This window comes from Corvus brachyrhynchos, unplaced genomic scaffold (assembly GCF_000691975.1).
Source record: "Corvus brachyrhynchos isolate BGI_N302 unplaced genomic scaffold, ASM69197v1 scaffold245, whole genome shotgun sequence".
NCBI classification, from domain to species: Eukaryota; Metazoa; Chordata; class Aves; order Passeriformes; family Corvidae; genus Corvus; species Corvus brachyrhynchos.
Genome location: NW_008238988.1, coordinates 2,019,124 through 2,027,742, shown reverse-complemented (window position 1 = coordinate 2,027,742; position 8,619 = coordinate 2,019,124). Strand labels below are relative to the sequence as shown.

Below are 8,619 nucleotides of genomic sequence, written 5' to 3'. Positions count from 1 at the left end.
GCTGGGGCAGGCTGCCTGTCCCTGCCTTTGCTGCGGTGTGGTGCACTGGGGACACCTCACACGAGCTCTGCCCCCTCCTCTGCACATACCTGTGGGGAAGAAAGGTCACACCAAGATGCCAAGTAAGGGACACTGCTCAGCCAGCCAGGCTGGCTAGAGAGGAGCCTCAGATGTCACTGAGGTCATTCCCTAAGGGGTTGATTTTTGTTTGTTTATTTTCAAGCTTATATGAATTTAAAACCTTTCAAAAGTGTTCCTGTTAGACCAGAATGGATCCTTCCCTCTCAGAAATACATGCTCTACTCCTGCAATTAGATTTCTTTTCTGCTGCTTTGGGAGAAGTTGTTCAGCTGCTGGTCCTATCAATAATCCACGAGCTGCTGTACTCAGGCCTACGCTTGCTTTTACCTGGGGGAGATTGCAGCAGTGCTGCCTTCTCTCAGTTTTGCGTAACAGTTCTAGTAAAATAAATGAGTAGTAGAGATGCTATTGCTACAATCCTCTTGCATTTTTAAAAATAAAGTCACGAAATGGTGATGAAATTTAACTGGTTTCTCCCCTTGCCATCCATTTTTTTGATGATGTGCTTTGTTCATGATGAACCAAGGGCTTCTCAACTAAAAATGAAAATTACATCCATGAACCAACTTTTTCTCTTGTTCCAAAAAACAAAAATTGATTAGCTCGTGTGTCTCTCTCTGTTGAGTGCATGAATACCTATATGTGCTAAAGGCTTGCCCTGAGCAAAAGCAGTCAGCATAAACAAATTTTCATTTGGTTCTGAAAACAGTGAGGGCTGTGGTCATTCTTATCTAGATCAAGTTCCTACAAATCTTTGTTTCCCACGCTTATGAGTTGCCTCTTACAGATGAACATTTCATTATTTAACACTTGATCTCAAGATAGTAAAGTGAGGTTTGATGCACCAACTTTGTCATTATGGTTCTGAATTTTGCTTACTCAGTTCCCTGGCAAACTCCTTCCATCCTGTGTTGACATCTTTTGGCATATAAACCCAGGGGTTTCCTGGGCTCTGAAATGCTGGGGTTATTAGTTCCTACCAGAACCTTGCCTAATTCCTCCTTAACAATATAGGAATGCCCACAGCCCATTCTATGCCTCCATTATATTACTTTTTCTGATTTTCTCACCTGCCAAAGTGCTCTGACAACCCAGCACTGGTGGTCCTTGTTCACTGCCTCACACTTCATCCTTCCTGCTCTCCACAGCATCTCCAGCTAAAGGAATGGAGAGTTTGAACCAAGAAACAACTGGAAAGCCATCAAAGGGTATGCTGGTCTCTCTTGCTGCTGGCTAAGGTGGGTAGCACTGAGGAGAAGACACCAGGCAGAATGCTCAGATGCTGCTTTGTGGCCAGATACCTGGAGCTGTTCAGTCACTGCCCAACCTCAGCTCTTACTTGGCCTTGGCTTTTTGTGCCAGGAGTTGTTGCAGTTCTGGTAGAAAGTATCTATTACACCGTTCCTAAGTGGAGAACTCAGTCTCCTTTCCAAAGGACCAGATCCACAGAGTATTTATGTATCTAGGTCCAACTGATTTTTATCTCAGCTGCCAGGATACTTTTGCATATCTGGACCTAAGTGTTTTTTCTGTGGTCATGCAGGAAGTCTATGGTAAGCAGAGAAGTGAAAACACAATGCAAGCTAAAGCTGTAAATACTTGTGCCATTCTTCACTGGGAATTTTTTGGGGGCTGAAGATCTGTTTGCTGAGCAGTATGTTGCCTCTGCATCTTAATATTTTGCTTTAAAATAAAGCCCTACATCGCTGCTGCAAATGATGCCTATTGATTACCCTCTCAGAAGCTGGAGAGCTCATTTCAGCTGGCACTGCCATGGCTGAAAGCCAGCACTGCAATTGATCATTTAATTAACTGGAAGAAAATTAAAGGAACTGTAATCTGTGTCTCAGCTCTGTTGTTATCAAGCTGGCAGGGTGCTTGTTTCTGCCTAGAGCAACAATCGGCTCCTTGACCCTGTGATTTAGAAACACTGGTTTAGGCATCCCCCCTCACCTACCCACCTGGATTTCTGCATGGCAGGAAGTGTCTCAACAGGATCCTTCCTCCATCTGCTTGTGCTTCCCAGATTTTTCAGGGGTACCTGACACCTCTCACAGTGGGCTGGATCAGCTAAACCCACCTCTCACCACATCCGTGAAGGTGAGATTAATGTGAAGAACCATGAAGGTTCTAGATTAATAGGTGGAAAATCTGGAAAGTTTGGAAGAAAAATGGATGTACTATAGAAGTAATTTATTTAGAGGCTGAAATGAGATTATGGGAGCACTTGAGTTCAACATTTCCTTAAAGGGATTGAGGTATTGATTTTTATTTTGCTACTTCAAATAAGTAAGAGGGAACAGTGTGTTAGAGACAGAAATTACTGGTCCAGAAAATTTGGCAAGCTCTTAAAGCTTTGACTTAAACAAGCAACTTGAGTGGTCTGTGAACACAGAGAGGAAAAAAAGAAAGATATAAGAAGGCATTGTTTTAATGATTGTGTTGCCATATCAAGAGAAGAAAGACAGCTGCTTTGAACTTGTCTTTGCATGCCCAAGTAATATGTTAATTACCTCGTTCCCCCATAAATGCCTACAGTCCTCCAAAAGGCATGTTAAAACAGACATAGTCATTAAAGCTTGCACTGCATTTTCTACTGTGTTGCTGGGAAAACAAACAAACAAACAAATAAAACCTCAAGCCCTTTGTCTTTTAGCTAGATCCAAGTTGGGGAAATGTTAGGCAGAAACACTTAAGAAACTGTATAATTGGAAAGAAAGTGTGTTTTAATGTCAAACCAGGAGAAAACTCAATCAGAATTTGAAACTTCGTTATGTTGCATCAGGTAAAAGAGTTTGGTCACCTTTACCTTTTCATTACAAGTGCAGTCCATTTAATTTCATCTTTTAATTTATTTTGGACTCTTTCTTGCTCTGTGTGAGAAACTTGTGGTCCAGGCTATAAAATAACAAAGGTCTTTGTAGGAGGGATGAAAAGGATCAAAAGAAGGAAAAAGAAAACTCTTTCTGAATGTTCCTGCGGATCATAACTAGCTGTAGGAGTCAGAAATCTGCATGAAATTGAAACCACTCCTTCTGAGAAAGGCATATTCCCTCTGCTCTAGGTTATAACTTATGCAAAGACTGTCACCCCATTCACGCTGCTCCTGCTGGCTGCTCGTCTGGCTTTCCTTCCCTGTCCTCAAAGCGTTTCACTTGTGTTTGTAGTGCCTTCAAAAGGGAAGCAGTGCAAAGAAGAAAGTAAAACTAGCCCGGTAGGTCTGAGGTGTTATGGGCTGGTTGGCATATGGGGAGTGTCCTGCTGGCTCCAGAGATGTGGGTTAAAACCACTTTGTGGGTCACAAGGAGAACCAGCCAGTGTCCTGCTTCCCACTGTGATGACAGACTGTGCTGCCCTGGTCACCACAGCCTCGCAAGAAAGCTGTGCTTGAAGTGTGTGAGCAGAGAAGAGGAGGAAAGGAGGTGATTGTGTCTCCATCTCACACAGTGAGACAGATGGCCATGAAAACAGCGCTTGGTAAGCTCAGGAGTACTCAGGATCACACCGAGGAACACAAAACCACTGTTCAGGCACTCTGAGCAGGGAAAGCTCTGCCCAAATCTCTTTTGCCTGTTTTGGTGGGAGGATTTAAACTCAGCTTCTTCATGTTCCAAGCGTTCCTCTGGAAACAGCACTTACGGGGCTAAATCAAAACAGTTCCCAGAGGAGAGAAAAAGGGAAGATTTTCCAAAGTTTTTGCCAAACCTTGGTCTGAGCTGGACAAGACAGAAGCTGAACAAGCATCTCTGACCTCCAAGAGAGCACTTTAGCCCCCAGACTTCAGCTGCTTTTTCCAAGTGACTTACTGCAAGGTGGAGTTACCAGATGGGGATACTGAGCACAGACACATCTTGAAAGCCAAAACCTGGATCTGGTTTTGACAAGGCCATGGGATCAAGCAGCACTCCTTTTTTTCTGTGTTTACATTGTGGTTGTCTCAGTTGCTCCCTCCTCAGCTGCTTCCTGAGGGTTCCAGATCTGCCACTTTGCTGCATGGGGAGCTGGACTTCGTGCACAGCACGCAGTGGATTCCTCCACTCCGCACTGTGGCAAAACATTGAAATCAGAAAGCCTTTCTCTAAGTGAGTCGCATAGAGTCTTCCAGGAAGCCTGGAACCAAACCTTGGCCCCCAGAGTCTTTGTTCAGGGCTTTGACCACAAACCCATCTTTTCTGTAAGGACAAATTTAAAATGCCATGCTGGTTTTTGTCCACATCAGGAAATCCATTGTGCAATTGGCAGTATCTGCTCAGGAGGGACCTGGGATAGGCAGGATGCAGCTGACTGGTGAAACTGTACAGTGTAGCCTGCTGAGTGTCTGCTTGCCTTTCGTTTTCATCTGTTAAACTCCTTTCATAGGTAGAAAATCCTTCCCCAAATCTAACTGCACTGAATTGGACATAGTGCTTTTATTATACTGCAGAATTTGTTACCATATGGGGGTACCTGTGTACAAATAACAATCCAGAGAGTATTTCCAAATGCCTAAGTGTACACTGACCCGAGCAAGCTCGAAGAGGTGGTCGTAGTTTAAAAAATGTGGATTGTGCAGATGCGAAAGGAAAAATAAACAAGATCTTGGCACAAGAAGGAGAGGAGAAGTACTGAGGTTAGAAAAGACCAGAGGAAACAGCAGTTGCCAAAGGGAGATTGTGTCTCCCATCACGTACTCTTGTTTCAGACAATATTCCGTATTTGAGAAACAGCAGCATTAGGCTTCCAATGCCAGTGGTTGAGTTTGAATTTGATTCAAATTTCAATTCATTTTTCTATTGTGAAATGAGTTGACCACCAAACATCTCAGGTTCTTGCACAGTTAAGTTAAGCACAGTAAGTTGTAGTAACAACCATTAGCCTGTGTCACAGAGCCCTGGGTCTGCACAGCATTTGAGACCTCGTGTCATTTCTCTGTCAAATCAACACTCCACAGTGGCGCTGTGAGCAAGACAGGTGTTTTTGTCAAATATTGATAGACTAGAATGTACCCTTCATTATAGCTTAATTATTGAACCAATGAGTGTTAATTCCCTGTACAATGTACAATGAAGCTGTACAATGAAGCTGTACAATGAAGCAAAAGCCCAGGAAAGCCAGTGCTGAGGTTGTTTGTGACACCCCTGTGATGTGAGCTGCCAGCTCCAGAGATATAAATGAAGCTCCTCTTTAACACCCTCTGCCTGGTGAGTCCCTGCTCAGAAATGGTCAGTGTTCTCGGGAGGGAAGATGCCTTAATTAACCCCCCGATTTCTTCCCACTGAAGTCAGGAGTTTTGACAGTCGTTATTGATGGGGATGCATTTGGATCCTGAGAGTAAATGCCGACAGAGCCCATCACGGTGACACCTGGCTCATCAGCAAACAGATCCAAAGCCACAGGCTTCTCACATCTTCACCCCGACTTGTTCTGCTGCCAAGTCGCTGCCGCTGTCCTTGCCGAGCCGTTTGCTGACTCATCAGCTTGAGCATTTGCCCTAATTAGTCATATGCAAACACCATTGTGTTCAGGAAGTTCTCTAACGTAAGCTGGAGTATGAACTTAGAGCAGCAATAAAGGTCAAGAAAAGTGACTGAGGCATCATATACTGTAATAAGTTTCTGATATCAGCCACTGGGAAAGCGGGAAAGAAAGTGTATATGCAGAATTTCAGAGGAGTGACGCAAAAGTTTAATAAAGGGGAGGATGTGTGTAAGGGAGAGCATTTGCTTAACATCTCTCAAGAACTACTACAGTATGAAATGCTTAATTGCAGAACAAGTTTCCACTAACACCCTTCTGAAACACAGCTGGGTTTTGAAGCATTATTCTTTATTATGAGCTCGGGGTAAGCATGTTTGGCATGAAAGAAATGTGTCTCATAAGGAGACCACAACACTTATTCACAGCTCCCCAGACAGTACATGCTGGGAAATCTGATATCTTTTGAGCAGCATTAGCGAAGTGTAGACTGGGATTTTTCTCCAGTGATTTTTGCTCAGGGGTCACTAACACACCTCGAGCTGTTATGCCCAAGTGATTTAAAGTGATCAGAACCTCATGTGAGAATACTCAACGAGAAGCCCTTTTGACGTATTGCACCGTATGTGAATTTGGATAGTGGTAATAAAGGTGCACAAGGGGATCCTAAGACACCCATGATTATAGGCACTAAAATTGTCATTCAAAGAGTGACAGGATTGAAAATAAGATCTTACTGGGTAGGGTAGGGTGGGTTTTGGAGGTTACAACTGGACAGTGCCTGGTCCAGACCACATCAAGTGCCTCTTCGTCTTTGAAGGGCACTGAGACTGCAGTCAAAGTGCAGAAGAGGCTTTCACTTTCAAGTGTGCCAGGCTCACCAGGAACCACTTCAACCTCACATTCAGATTAGAGAAGCTGCAACGGCTGCTCTGAGTTGCACCAGCCTCCTGTAAGGCATGGAAGTTCCTCTGTTATCACCACTTCACTACCAAAACTCCCCCAATGTGTTCCAGGGGCTCTGATGGGGAAGGTGACACTGAGCTGGCCTTGTCATTTCTTCATCCACCCGGAGATCCCCCCCCTATTTATCCAGAAAGTTCTTTAGGGGCTGTTACGGTGACTCTGTGAACGGACTGAAATATTGCACAGCTGCAGTGCATGACTGAATTTCTTCCTATGTTTCAGCTGCCTAAACCTCATTTTGATAAAGTTGTCTGTGAGCCCTTAGGGAGGGCTTCTTGGTACTTATGCAAGACACTCAAGGTTGAGTCCTGCTTAGATTGTTTTTCTTCTCGAGGCTCCAGTGAGCACAGAACAACAGAAATATCAGTAGTTCACAGCCACACTGCCACGGGCTATCGTGTTGTCACAGCTCATAAGCAAAGTAAAGCTGGGCTTTGTCCATGTTTGGATGGAAAACCTTGAAGGAATAAAAGGAGTCAGAAACACCTGTGCCTCTTCTGTGTATCTGACTGCTGCAGGCAGAAGAAATTCATTTCATACAGGAACTCCTTGTGATTACTATCAAATGTCATGGACACTGCTTTTTATCCTTCTTCTTATAAATAAATAAATAAATAAATGAAGTTAAAAATAAATGAATAAATAACCCCCCCCAAACACAGAACACTCATGACTGCATGCAAAAAACAACTGCTTGTTACCTGGAAGTTGGGAATCCACAGCAGAAGTGTTAGGAAGGTGCAGTACTGAAACACCATCACTTTGCCCTGCAGGTGTTTCTTACGTCACCACACGAGCACACAGCAGCACAAGAATGTCACTTATGCCTGTCAAAGCTGCTTTTTTTTGAAGGTATCATTACCGCTGAGCTGCAAACTGGGTAGTCTCCTAAGGTTCAGCTCCAGATGGTCACTTAAAGTCCACAAGATGTAAAGGAAATGCTGAGCTCCATGGGGTCGCTCTGCTTGGAACTGTGCCTTTCCTGCCTCGCCAGAGTGCTCACACACACAACCCTGAGTTAAGAGTACAGAGCTAAGGCTTTTAACTTTAAATGTGTGGGCTCTGCCCCCAGTTTTCCTCTCCCTGCTGCCCCATGGCTGTGTCCTGGCTCCTAATCCAAGGGACCACTTGCCTCTGGGGCTGTGCCAGGTGTCCCCTGTCCAGCTCCTCCTGCGGAGCCTCCAGGGCCAGCCAAGGTTAGCAGGAGATCCTGGGGCTCTCAGTTGAGCAGTACCTGAGGCCAGGCTTGCCACAGGGGGAGGAGGGAGAGAAAACTGGACGCAGGCACTGGGATGATGGCATTGGATTTGGGCCAGCCTGGGTGGGTAGCAGGGAAGGCAGTGGGGTCACAGGGCCTCAGCACAGCCCTGGTCCAGCCTCCCGGCTCTGCTGTTAGGTTTGGTTGGGGTTTGGGAAGTTGTAAAACTTGCTCGAAATGTGCTTAATTACCTGCCCGTTCCCCTTCTGGGCTGTCCGGCTGTGGAGCTGTCTGTTCCCTTTAATTAAAGTGAGGTTCTGAACCCTTTAACTGGAAATGGACTAGAAAACATGTCTTGTGAGGAATGGCTGCGGGAGCTGGGTTTCAGGCGGGGTTTCATCGCTCTCTAAAACTCCCAGAGAGGAAGTTGTAGGGAGGTGGGGACTGGTCTCTGCTGCCGTGGCTGCAATGAGAGGACAGGAGGACACGGCCTTAAGCTAAGAGAGGGGAGATTCAGATTAGATACTAGAAAATAAAAATTTCACTGTTCGGGTGGTCAGGCATTGGAATAGGCTGGCAGGGAGGGGTGGAGTCACCATCCCTGGAGGTGCTTGAGAGGCGCTGGGTGACCTGGTTTAGGGGCTGCAGGGGCAGTGCCAGGTGGATGCTTGGACTGGATGATCTTGAAGGTCTCTTCCAACCCCGGTGATTCTATGATTGTAAACGTCTTGGGGTTCTAGTACTACGACACCTTCGGGAAAGGCAGCGGAGTCAAGCACTGAGCAAAGTTACGTTGAGAAAGGAAAAAAGAAGGAAAAAATAAAATGGACTAACTCCTCGCGCTGTGCCCACAGGGGTGCGATTTGTTGCAAGATCCGCACGGGCGGTGCTCGGCGCGGCAGCGAGCGGGCCGTGCCGGG

General features: G+C 45.5%; 1 long non-coding RNA gene across 1 annotated transcript in view; it reads right to left on the bottom strand.

Moving 5' to 3' along the window:
- Positions 1–8,602, bottom strand: part of LOC108447792 — a 24,779-nt gene extending 16,177 nt beyond the window's left edge. The window contains exon 1 of the long non-coding RNA XR_001863479.1: positions 7,203–8,602. This is a non-coding gene — a long non-coding RNA (uncharacterized LOC108447792). The remainder of the gene's footprint in view (positions 1–7,202) is intronic.
- Positions 8,603–8,619: the final 17 nt, after the last annotated feature.